Source organism: Gavialis gangeticus, unplaced genomic scaffold (assembly GCF_001723915.1).
Source record: "Gavialis gangeticus isolate Ggan-Ray unplaced genomic scaffold, GavGan_comp1, whole genome shotgun sequence".
Classification (NCBI taxonomy): Eukaryota; Metazoa; Chordata; order Crocodylia; family Gavialidae; genus Gavialis; species Gavialis gangeticus.
In genome coordinates, this window is record NW_017729034.1 from 2,150,314 (window position 1) to 2,162,700 (window position 12,387).

Sequence of the window (12,387 nt, forward strand, 5' to 3'; positions counted from 1 at the left end):
ACTAGAGTAGAAATTTGGCAGCAGGAAAGTGGCAGCTGCTGCTACTTCTCCCCCCCTGCCAAACTTTCAGACCTCTGAGAATCCCTGTGGGCTAGATAGCATGGTCCTGTAGGCCAGATCTGGCCTGTGGACCAGGGGTTGAGCACCCTTGCTGGGGGTGGGGGACCCACCCTTGAAAATGAGCTCTAGAGAAATGAACCCAGCTGATTATTTTAATGATCTTCCTACATGGGGCACAACTTTCACTTTACACTTTCCCTTATTTCTCTCTGTTTTGCTTGTTTGGTGGGTTTGGTTTTGTACATTTAAAAAAAAAAAGTCTAAAAGATTTTCTTGTTTCTCATTCAAGTGCTCCCTTGGCTTTTGTGTTTTAATATTTTGAAGCAGCAGGAATATAGGGCACTTTAACACATGCTCTGGGGGTGGGGAGGGTGGGGTGGCACTTTAATTTGAGCTGCTTGGAGAGTCGCTATAATTAAAGCACTACCATGTCTCCTGTATCTGAGCCCTGGCACTTAAATAGTGGTGGGGGCACTTGCACTAAAGATCATTGCATGCTCCAACACACTGGATTAATCAAGTCTGCTCTCACATGCTGTAATTCCAGCATGTTGGAGCAACCTTAGTATAGGCACTAACCTGTGTATAGGCACCCATAAAGTCCAGTCTCCCGCAGTTTTACTAGGGGACTTATTGTTCCTGTAGCCTGTGCACTTTCTCATCCCTTAGCTGAAAGGGCAGAATGGCATTGAATCTTTAACATGCAGGACTCTTCTAAAATGTTTGATTTCAAGTATTTATTAACCTTATGAACTGACATAGACTTCAGTGCCACACTGGACTTGAGCTTGCTCTGTGGGCCAGCAGGTGACATTTCATGGGTAAGAGGTGCAGAATTTGCCCACTTGGTGACTTCTGTTCCTTCTCTTGCTTACCTAGAGTGCATCCAGCAAGGGCGATCACATAGTATGGGGTACTGCAAACACATTTGCAGTGCGACGTACCACACAGACCAGTGTTCTCTGTGTTGCAAGGGCATGCTGCCCGTGCAAGCACTGCTCCAGGGGTTTCTTTTCCACTTTTTTTTCTGACCCCTGAACATCCATGGGGTCAGAAAAAAACTGGCTGGAATGCACCACTGAAAAGTGGAGCCAGGCTACCCAGAGCTGTGCTGTGGCTGCCAGCTAGGTTCTGCTTGGTAGGATTGCCATGGCTGCAGCCTTGGGGGGGCCCCCAGGATTCCTGGTAAGGCTGCTGGAGTCAGCATAATGCTGGCCCCTGCCTCCTCCTGCTCCAGGGTAACTTGTCATGTGCCAAAGCACATGTGGTACTGGCACTCCCTGGGGACAAGTAGCCATGGCACAAAGTGTGCCACTGCTAGTTGTTCCCAGTGAACCAAGCATCCGTAACTTCTATACAATTGCAGCTCCATTGCCTTCACAGTGATTACTACTGGTTTACCCTGTCAGTAGTAAGAGGAGACTCGAGCCTTCCATACCCATTAAGATCACCTTAACCCAACAAATCTTATTGGGTTAACTGGGTAAGATTTGGTTAAGCTTCAAGTTCAGAGCCAAACCTCTGAATCTGTCCTATCTTGCTATTTGCAGGCTTTTCTGTAGGGTTTTACAGCACCACATTTTTACTGCTGCTCCACAGCCTGATTGCTATTTCATTTCTGCTGTCAGAGCTGGAGTCTAGTATTCTTCATTCCTGTCTTCCTGTTTTATCCCTCAAATTGGGCCCTTATCAAGACCAGCTAAGTAGAAAACATCCAGAGGTATGAAATGGGTTCTGTTCCTACAGCTACTTTTCAATATGGCTACATCCACTGCAATAGTACCTTTTTGCACTGTAGACATCATCTTTGATTGAGAGATGAGGAAAGCATCCATAAGCTCAGTGGGTCAGAATGCAGGCACTTGTTCAGAGAGAGGCACCTAAATAACCCATTCCTCTCTGAGATCAAAATAACCTTGTCTTCAACAACCTACCAACAGTAGCCTTGTCATCCGTCACCCTATAATGCCACTTGGCTGTTGGGTTCCTGTCTGAAAATGAATGAATCCCTTCCCTTGCTTATGGAGATAACCATAGCTGCTAGTGTAGAGCATTCTGAGAAACAGAGGTGAGCAGGGCTAATGGTTATTATAGAGAAATGAAAAGTGCATCTCAACTATAACAGACACCAAGAAAAATAAAAGGTAATGGTGTAAGATGTGGTATAATCAGATTTTGTGTGTGCTGCTGAGGGTTGTTCATCCCCTGAGCCCTTCTCACACAACATACAGAATTAGTTCTACCTCGGAGGGGAAGACAGCAGCCAGTACACTGTAAAACAGCCAGAGCAGATCAGCTGAGTCAAAGTAATCTTGGGCCTGACGCACTCCATAGCTGCTAAAGGCATTACAGCAAAAGGGAGGCCTTCTATTAGGTTGAGATGAGTAGAGCTGTTTGAAACACTTTTCTACCTAGTATAAAGCTAGCAAAGGCGATCTCTTCTGACCCTGCTTGCAGTCCTAGCCCCCAGCAGGTCAAAAATATGACTCTAGTGCATGGCATGAAGGCTTCTACCTGGAACCTACCAAGGAAGCAGAAGCTAATTTAGGGCACTGACAAATGTTTTGCTGTGGTCAGCCACTAGAAGTGCTCTACATCTGTGCACCAACAGAAGTGCATAACTGCAGAGTGTTTAAAAAGTGTCTGATCACACAACAAATGAACCCTTATTACACAAAAGTTTAGATGAAAGTGCTCTAAAGTGCAGCACCTTCATAACTTATGTTAGTGAAGCAGCCCAGCCCTCTCCCTGGTGCTGTCTTTAGGATGGAAGGCAGGGAAGGGAGAGGCAGGAGTTCCACCTGAGTTCGCTTAGCCTGCACTGAAGGGTTGGGTGGGTGGATCAGAGCCAATGTCTGTTGGCTCAGAAAACTCAGTCTAGCTTGGGGGTTTTTGACCTCGTTTTAGTAAGTGTATCCCCAGTGGCCAGACATGCAGCTGGGGCAGAAGGGGTGGTGCATGACTGGACATGGAGCTGGGAAGGGAGGGTGGGGTGGCGCACAGCCAGATGCAGAGTGGTGGCAGCATGGGGTGGTGGGTGGTGGCAGTGGCTGCCACATCCAAGCTCCCTCCCACCCCCCAGATGTGTCCAGATGGCCGGGCAGCCCCTGTGTAGCCCGCAGAGGGGTGTTGCTGCACTCGCCCCCTGGCCCTGCTTCTGAGAGGCAGCAGTGTCGGGTGGTGGTGCCTTATCCCCACCCACCCATGTGTACCCCCTAGGGCAGGGGAGGGCAATTATTTTGCGCAGAGGGCTGCTTACTGAGTTTTGTCAAGCGGTGGGACTACTCATGCAGCCCTCAACAGCTTGCCAAGTGCCCTGCCCTTGGTCACCATCTTGGGACCAAAAGTCCCCCTAACCCCCCACATTTGCCCCTGGAAATACTCCTTTCAGCAAGGGGTTTTGCCATCTCAGAGCCAGAAAAACATCAAACTATATTCTAGTCAAACATCTACAGCGTTCATTAATTTGATTTCAAAAAATACTCTTGTCCTGATTTACATGCATTTGTGTAGTGTACATAGAGGTGATCATACAATAGTTCTAATATGAAGTCTTATTCTCATATACTGTGGGAGCGTGGGGGGCATGAGAAGGTGGATATGTTTGTGGGGGTGGATAGGCAAGTAAGTGTGTGTGTGTGTGTGTGTGTGTGTGTGTGTTGGGGGAAGGGAGCATGTGGATATGGGGTTGGGGGGGCTGGGCTGTGTGTGTGTGGGTGTCTGCATGTATGGCAGTATGGTGGGGTGCATGTATATAGTGGGGGTGTTTGTGGAACTTGCCCTATGAACACATGCACACTCTCTCTGTCCATTTATATACATGCACATGCTGTGTGCTTTGCTCACTAGATGCATGCTGTCCGTCTTCCCCCCACCCCTCCATTGCGCAGATGCACGCACATGATCCCCCCTTCCTCTCCTGGCCCTGGGATACCAGTGTGCCCCTGCTTCTGTGGTCCAGCAATACAGCCATGGCCATGTGGTGCTGAAGCAGCCACCTGCAGAGAACTCCAGCAAGCAGAAACTTCTGGTGTGGGGGTGGGGCCAGGCTGGCCTTTCTCCTAACTCCTTTCCCTAGGCCTACTGCCCCTGTCTCCTGTCAGCTTTGACAGGGAGCCTGGAGCAGATAAATATTTATCTTCCAAATGTTGTATGTGTCCCATGGGCCAGATTGAGCCTGCAGGCTGGATTTTGCCCACCCCTGCCCTGGAGCATACTTCTGATTGACAACCCCTGAATTAACTTGTGGCTCTTTCTGTGAAGCACTATAAATTAGACCGGAGAGCTGCATGTTTATCCAGCACCCTTGGAGTACCCCTTAGGCTGATGTAAGCTATACCTGAGGCTAGGTGGGCCTGTGCATAGCCCCAAATTACAGGTCTTTGTCTATGAGTTCTACCTCTGGTGCTGTGCTGATTTTACTGGAAGTGAAGAGCTGGGCTTCACAGTATGCAGGTGGCTAAAAGCCTTGTAATTAATGGAGGGCTGAGCAAGACCCAGGAAAGATTAGAAACAAGTCCCTAGGTGTGACTGTTTCATACCACTGTGTCATTCCATCAAGCCCAGAGAACAGGTTTTTCCAAAATCATTGTTAGGATTGTTGCAGCTCTCGGACATCTGCAAATTTGTTCCAAAATACATTGAGCTTGAACAACACAATAGTTGTTTTCTGTAGGGCCAATCCCAGGTAGAGTTTGGGGCATAGGTCATTGTGCCACTGAGAGTCAGCCCTGCACACCCTTCATGTTGGCTCTGATCCCATGGTTCTTTGCACTGTAGGAAACTGAGTCATTGTATGAGTTCTTTCCCAGTGAATTGTGGGTAAGGTTGTCTGTGCTTTCTGAGTATATTAAAATATTGTAAGAGCATTGGAGGACTAGGGATACTCAAGGGGAGCTAGATGGTGTCTATGTTCTCATTGTGTTTGTTTTTTTTTTCACAGCTGATGAGTTGCCCTTATTTGAGCTGTAGTTCATATGCTCTGTAATGACAACCAGCTTGAATAAAGAGCACCACTGCACTTGAGTTATGTTTCTGTGTGTGGATGGGACTCAATTTGAAGGCAATTCCACTATTACAATTTGAGTTTAATTCTGCACTCAACAAAAGTCATTTGCCACCTGTCCAGGTGTGGGAGGCTGAGATTGGTCAAGGACTTACAGAATACTAAGGCATCTAGCTCAAAAGAAGACCTTCTTGGTCCAGAACTCAGAGCTGGAGCATGAGTAGAGGGGAGGCCAAACTTAACACAGACCCATGGTGTGATTATCATGGCTGAGAGCAGAGGGAAGCTGGAGGTAAGGCTGAGTGGCATTGTAGTGTGAAGGATGACAAGGCAACTGTTGGTAGGTGGTTGAAGACAAGGTTATTTTGATCTGAGTGAGAGGAATGGAATATTCAGGTGCCTTTGAACAAACGCCTACACTCTGACCCACTGAGCTTATGGATGCTTTCCATGTCTCTCTACCAAAGGCTATGTCTACAATGCAATAGGTGTGATTGTAGTGCATGTAGCCACACTGAAAGTAGCTGTAATCCAGGTAACTCAGGGGCCAGTTGTTGTGTGGCTGCTGCAGTAGCCTGGGTTCAACTTGATGTATATTAACTCTTACAGGATCTTGGATGCATATTCAGTAAGTAGCCTGTGACCATTCTGCAAACAAAGGTGATACCTGTGCTGCAACCAAACATCTCTAAGGTCTCTCCCCTGTAAAGGAATCCTCCTTGCCTACCAGGAAGCTGCCTCTGCATTTGACTTCTGAACCAAAGCTTGTCATGTAAGGCATAGGAGGAGGCATCTCTGCACATTCCTGCCATTTCTGAGGTATTTCCTCCCTACTCAGGAGAATACTAACTGTGTTCATAATTTATCTGTTATCCTTGGGAAGTTGGCTAGTTCAAGCTGTTAGTGACTAAGTTCTCTGTACCATGTCACTAGTGAATAGAGAAGAAAATCAGCTGCAAGGCAGTAGTATGAAGAGGCAACATCTCTGAATTGTGCTGTGAAGTTCCCTCCTCAAATAGCTTCATCCATCTCCAGCAACTGCATGTTCACAAACTGCGTGATGAAAAAATATTTTGGATGTCAGTAACTCCATCCAAGTGCTTGGCAGATGCCTAAATATTTCTCTCAGAACCCTTCAGTGAGGAAGGAACCATAGGTCTGATTTTATCCCCACTTTTATAGCTGAGGGAAATGAAGTACAAAGGGACAGATCTGGAACAGGAATTCAGTGTCTACTCAATATAGACATTGGACTTGGGACACTAACCTGCCTGACATCTGACTCCCTAGGTACCTCTCTCCACTTTTACCTGCTATATCCCCTGCCACCCTGTCTCTCACCCCCTGATGCCTCAATTTACACTTTCACTGAGTAGCTTCTTTTGCTGGCATTGCATGCCAACCTGTGGCTTCACTATTCCTTCCATCCAGGAAAAGTGGATGTGTAGACCAACTAGATGCTTCCTTAGCCTGACAAAGGGTTTTAAACCCGAAAGCCCATACCTCACACACACACACACACACAGCATCCCAGGCAGCTAAGTTCACCTAGAGCCTTACAACTTCACTGCAACCAGCAAGCCTCCAACCTCTCAAAGATCTTGGGTCTGGGCTTTCCCTAGCCAGGACTGTGTGGGAGTGTGGTGACTGGAGGTTATAAGGCACCTCCTACCCGCCTTTCACCAGGGAGATCCTGGCATTTCCTAGGCTAGGGGCTGATGCACTGCCATCAGTCCTACCAGGCTTCCCAATCCTGGCAGGGTGCAGTTTTAGGTCAAGCCCAGGACCTGGGCCCTCCTCCTTCCCCATAGCCCCAGATCATCCCTTCAAGTTCATCCTGGCATGGAGAGCAGGGCATTAAATGGTTTTAAAAAAACTTAAAAATAAATGCGTGTGGCTGGAGTGAGGAGGATGGCATTCACCCTGTCAGCACCTGAAGCTTGTGGAACCCCAGCAGCAGGAGGCCTACCTTGAACACCAGCTGCTTCACTGAACCAGGATCCAAGGAGGTGGTGTGGGGTGTGACAACATTCACAGCAATTCTGAACACCCTCTTGCTTGGAACACTAGTCTGTGGACAGGACAGGTGGTCTCAGGTAACTGTGGCCAGATCTTGCCACATCTGACTGCAGGTTGCCCAGTAGGCCAAAGGGCTGTAGTCTAGTGGCCCTCACATCCTTGTTGAGATAGGTAGTGCAGAAGCCTTGGTGACTGCCTGATGCTGGGGTCTGGTGCCTCTGGACCCCACCATTAAAGCCATGCCCTTGGCCTGCATTGGCAGCATCTGTCATAGAGGAGACTGGCTGCTGCTGGGAGTGCTGGCACAGGAAAGTGGATCCCTCTTTTACACGTCCCCCCCACTGTCTGTGCCCTTCTGCCTCCCAGACTGTTCACCAGCACCTCCATCTAGTGACCCAGGGTTTGGCTGGAGCACATGCTCCTCTTCACCCTCAGGTTGTCCATGGCTGCCAGCATGTGGACTGTACTGGACCACAACAGATCCAGCCATTTCTTGATGTTTTTCCTCAGTTGCTTCACCACTGCCTGTACCTCTGGTGATAGTGGCTTGCCCCAGCCAGGAACATTGATCACCTGGAACTTCTGGTTCCCAAGTTACCTCACTATGGGGATCACCTGGCTAAAGCTGGCATCACCAGTGCTGATGCTCTCGGTGGCCTTGAGGAATGAGTACCACCAACCAACACCTGGGAAATGGTATCCCACTCTGTTGTGGTTTGTTTGTTTTTTTTTGTGGGTTTTTTTTAAGTGGGCCACTGATCCCAATCTCCCCAAGCAAGGTCATCTCATGGATGGTCTTCTGTTGCTCTGCCAGCCTTTCTAGGATGAGGTATGTGGAGTTCTACCGAATCTCCACAGCTTGGATGATTTTTGTGCTGTGACACTCAGCTCTGCCTATTTGTCCCACAGCATCTTGCCTGCCTTATTGCTCCTGTGGAAGTAGTCCACCACCTTCCTGAGCTTTGAAATGAGCTGGCCGGTTGTGATGACACCATCACTGGCAGACCTGTCCCCCTCCAAGGTGTCCTTGAATACAAGATGGAACTTGTGTGCCACACAGCAGATGTCAATAAAGTTGACTTTGACCATGTTGACCCCATTGTCAGTGACCATGATCCTGTGGGTGAGCTCACCCTGCCCAATGAGCCACCCTGTACCAAGCATGTGGGCCTTCATGATCTCCATTGCCATTAGGGACTCATCCGTCACCTCGGCTTGAAGGAGAGCCTACTGGTGGCCTGACTGATTGCACCAGTGCTCTGTGAGGGAAGGTGAGGCATGATTTCCACCCTGGCTGTTCCAGATGTCTGAGGTGAAGTGGAAGGCCACCTGCAGACCTGCCTTACACAGCTCCTCCCTCAAGTACTTCCTGCATGCCTCTACAAGGGAAGGCACCACCATCCTGCTGAAGGTAGTGCATGCGGGCACTTGGTAGGATGGGGCATGAGTGCCATGAGCTGGCTGCACCCTGGCCACTCAACTAGGGCGAAGGGCTGGCCATCCAAAGCAAACATCTCCCTGATGCTCTGGGTGATCTTGCTCGCTTTTGCAATGTGCCCCTCTTTTGTCCACCTTTGCCCCACTGTTCCAGGGTGGCCTGCCTCTGCTTTGGGGGGACAGGGACTTCAGAGTGAGAAGGGGACTTCTTTTGAGGCACGTTCCCACTGGTGCCAGGCTTAGGAAGAGCAAGGACAAGGGGGTGGCACATCCTGAGATACATCAGCATCCCTGTAGTACTGAAGTGTTTCTCTTCCTTGCCCTGGCTGGTCATACTCTGGCAGTGTAAGCAGACAGCATATGTGAGATCATCTGATACCTCAAAATGATCCCACACCACACAACCCCCCTTTTTTTGGGGTGCAGATCCTGCCTGATTCCCCTTGCTCAGAAGGCAGAGGCACAACAACAGGAGTTGCTGACTCGGCTGAGCCACTTACCTACACAACCTCAACGTCAACCTCCTCTGAGCTGGCTCTAGGGGAACTTGAAGGGGAGTGGAGTACAAACCTTTCCTTGATCCCTAGAATTTTGTTAGGGCACTCAGGTCCCCTGCTTCCAGATCCAGCTTCTTCTCTGACACTAGAAGGTTCAGGCTAGGAACTGAAATGGGGGTGGAGGAGACTGTCATACTGGTGCTGGTTGTGGTGCTGGGGTTGTTATTATGGCTGGTGTTTATTGGAGGGGGTGCAGATGCAGGCACTGGTCCCACCTCTTTGCTGCCACTAACACCATAAGCCTCATACCTGCTAGTGCTAGGGAAGAGACTGTGTCTAAGTTTGGGGAGGGTAGAACATATAGCTCTCCCTCTGCCCCCTCTCTCTCCCTGGCCAGAAGACCTAGCACCTGCCTTTCCAGCACGCTTCGTATTTTGTGCGCTGGAAAAAAAACTGGCATCTGGGTGAGTGTGTATGTAATAATGTATGTGCATTGAGTGCTTTCCTGCAGTGCACTGTGATGAGACAGTCAGGCAAAGCACTGCTTTCTTTTTCTTAGCGGGAAGGTGGAATAAGAAGAGCAAATAACACAGATGCAGCTGCAAAATGGCAGAGAGCAGTTCACAAACTGCCTCTTATGGTGCTTCTCTGTCCCTCCCCCAGAGCCCTGGGATTGGAAGGGGCCTCAGGGACAGATTGCTGTCACTGGGCAGCTACAGATGTCAATATCAGAGCAGTCCTCCCCTCCCTCTTAGTTTCTCTTTCCCTGCAAGCTCCCCTCCAAAACAGCTTTGAAATGTTTCAGAAACATCTGAATCATTTTGAAACATTTTTGAAATGTTTGGGATGGCCCCGTTTCATTTTGGAGCTGTTCTATAGCCTTGCATTTTTTTGTTTTGGATTTGGTGTTTCAGCCTTCGAAACGCCTGAATCCAAAATTAAATGAAACACCCACCAAAATTTCACACTGCCCTAATATACACGCAAGGTTGGTGCAGTTCTCAAACATGCTAGATTGTCGGTGCATACTAGATTGTCGGTGTTACCAGATCCTCTGCTGCCATCACTACGCCACCAGGTTTGTCGGCTCTGTGGTTTCACCACAGTATGAGGTGTGCCTGAGAAAGCATTAGATACTCTATGGAACATAGAGCCAGTAGAACGGTTGGGGGTGTCTGCACATCCTTTCAAGCATGTGTTCAGAAAGCTTTGTGCAGCTCAGCAGAGGTAGAGGAGCTCTACTAGCAGAGAGAATTTGCAGGGCAGATGGAGCTAGCCAGAGATGGTCTCTGTCCCAAGTAGTTTACGGTCTAAATAGGCTAAGTGAGAGGAAAAAGAAGCAGGACATAATTGAGTGGCAGGTGTCTATCAAGAGGAGGTGTTCCTACAGAGAACCAAAAATCCTATGAATTTAATTAAACTACATTTCCTCTCCCATTGCTGCTGGTGGTGCAAGGCCCTTCTCTGTAGCTCCTGCTTATTGGAACTTCCTCACTTCTCCACCTCTAATGTCAGTAAGAAACTTCTCTCTTTCCTGTGTCTCCTAATTTCTCCCTCCCTCTGGTCATCTTTGTCTCCATAACTGACTGAAACAGAACCTCACTAATTATTGTGACACCCACTGCAAATGACTGAGCTTTTAGCAAATTAATGAGTAAAGTGAATAATTAGTTTTAAAAAAAATTAAACAAGGCTAAAGCATTGGAAAATGTATTGAATTCATTTATTTGACCAGTGTGGTCTGAAGGATAACAGTTGATAGTATGTTAATAGATATCCAAGTGAGGAGAGATGCTTGGAAGAGGGGAAATTGACAATTACCAATTGCTCTTAGAATTTTAATTTGATGTATGCTTTCATTATAAACCTGATCTTATGTCAATGGGAAGTGGGCCATTGACTTCCTTGGGTGAAAGATCAAGCCATGAATGCTTGCAAATGCACAATGTACCAAACATAACCTACCTGAGGAGGTTATCATTCTTCCTTATTGGACTGCAGCTGTGCGAGTGCCATCTTGAACGATTAAAAGTCCAAGGTGAGTTTGAAAGTTAACACTTCCAAACATCAAACTAAGCCACCAAAAAGGATCTCGCATCTCTTGGCTTACAGCAACTGTCTGGACTTTTTTTAAGGCATACATGTAGGGAACAAGACTTCCAAACTGGAAAAATTTAAGTTCACTCAAGGCCACTGTTTTTACTGATCCAATGTGAGCCATGAATGTTGTCAATGGTGATAGCCTAGTTCACCTGAAGAGTGGACTTCTGATAACAATATATGGCCAAGGCAGTGTGTTTTAGTGAGTAATGGACACCTTCTTTACTCTGGGGATTTGCCCTGATTTCATCTGTCACAGAAGCAAGACTTGTGAGGTAATATCTTTTATTGGATCAACTCCATAGTAGCAAGGAATGCTAAAGAAGCTTTTGGGTAGGGACACATCATATGAAATGAAATTAAAAAATCTTTCTTCTTGTATATTCCCTGGACCATTACAGTAACAACACTATTACAACAATTAATGTAGCTCTGCTGAAACTTCTAGGCATATTACTATACCAAAAGGTGCAGTGAGCTGGTATTACAGTCCAAAGCACTAAGATGCAAATAAGAATATAAAGGGGCCTTAGTAAAAACGAGAATTGGTCTCCAAATGTAGATGGGTGAAGCTACTATTTGGTCTTTCCTTTGGTTCTCATCAGGGTAACATTTCCTCTTGTGCAAATAGTGTTATTACCCTATATACACTGGCATTGGAAAGAATGAGGTTACACTGATAGCTGTCTCTGGGGCTTATCCCCAGTATTATAGAGAATGCCAGAGTCTTGTTTGGGCAGTGCTGCAGCTCATAAATGCTGATAGCAATCACAGGAATTTGTGTGCACAGAGGTGTGAAAAAGTAGTGAGGTATGCACTAGATGGCTCTTCTTGCATTTGAACCATGTGGGTATTGATCAGGGATACAAAGCATTTTGTACAGAGATACTAGGCAATGCAAAATAAAGTGGTGTGAGGTCAGAGTGGCTAGATATGAAAGAGTAGCTGTTAATAAAACGTGTTGCATATTATAAGCATTTTAACAGGGAGATTGAAGCCACAAAGAAAAGTGAAGAGAATCCTCCAAAGGTGCAGTTATAAGCACGTTTACTAGACCAAAGGGTGCATTGAGTTGGTATTGAAGTTAAACAGCTCCAAGAGACAAAAAAGATCTGTAACATCGGCAGGAAGCTGATGATTTGAATGCTCTCTTTGTGAGTTTGCTTGTCCTCTTTCCTTTATTTCCCCCCTGTTGTTCATCTACTCCCGACATAATTAATCAGTCCTCACTAGAGCCCTTTTTACTGAGCACAGAAGTAAAGTAAGTAT

At 47.3% G+C, this 12,387-nt stretch overlaps 1 protein-coding gene across 1 annotated transcript in view; it reads right to left on the reverse strand.

Annotated features, from left to right (window-relative positions):
* Positions 1–10,716: 10,716 nt before the first annotated feature.
* The window catches only part of DPT (dermatopontin), a 52,423-nt gene continuing 50,752 nt past the window's right edge, over positions 10,717–12,387 (reverse strand). The window contains exon 5 of the mRNA XM_019527544.1: positions 10,717–12,301. The gene's annotated coding sequence lies outside the window, so the exon portion shown is untranslated. The remainder of the gene's footprint in view (positions 12,302–12,387) is intronic.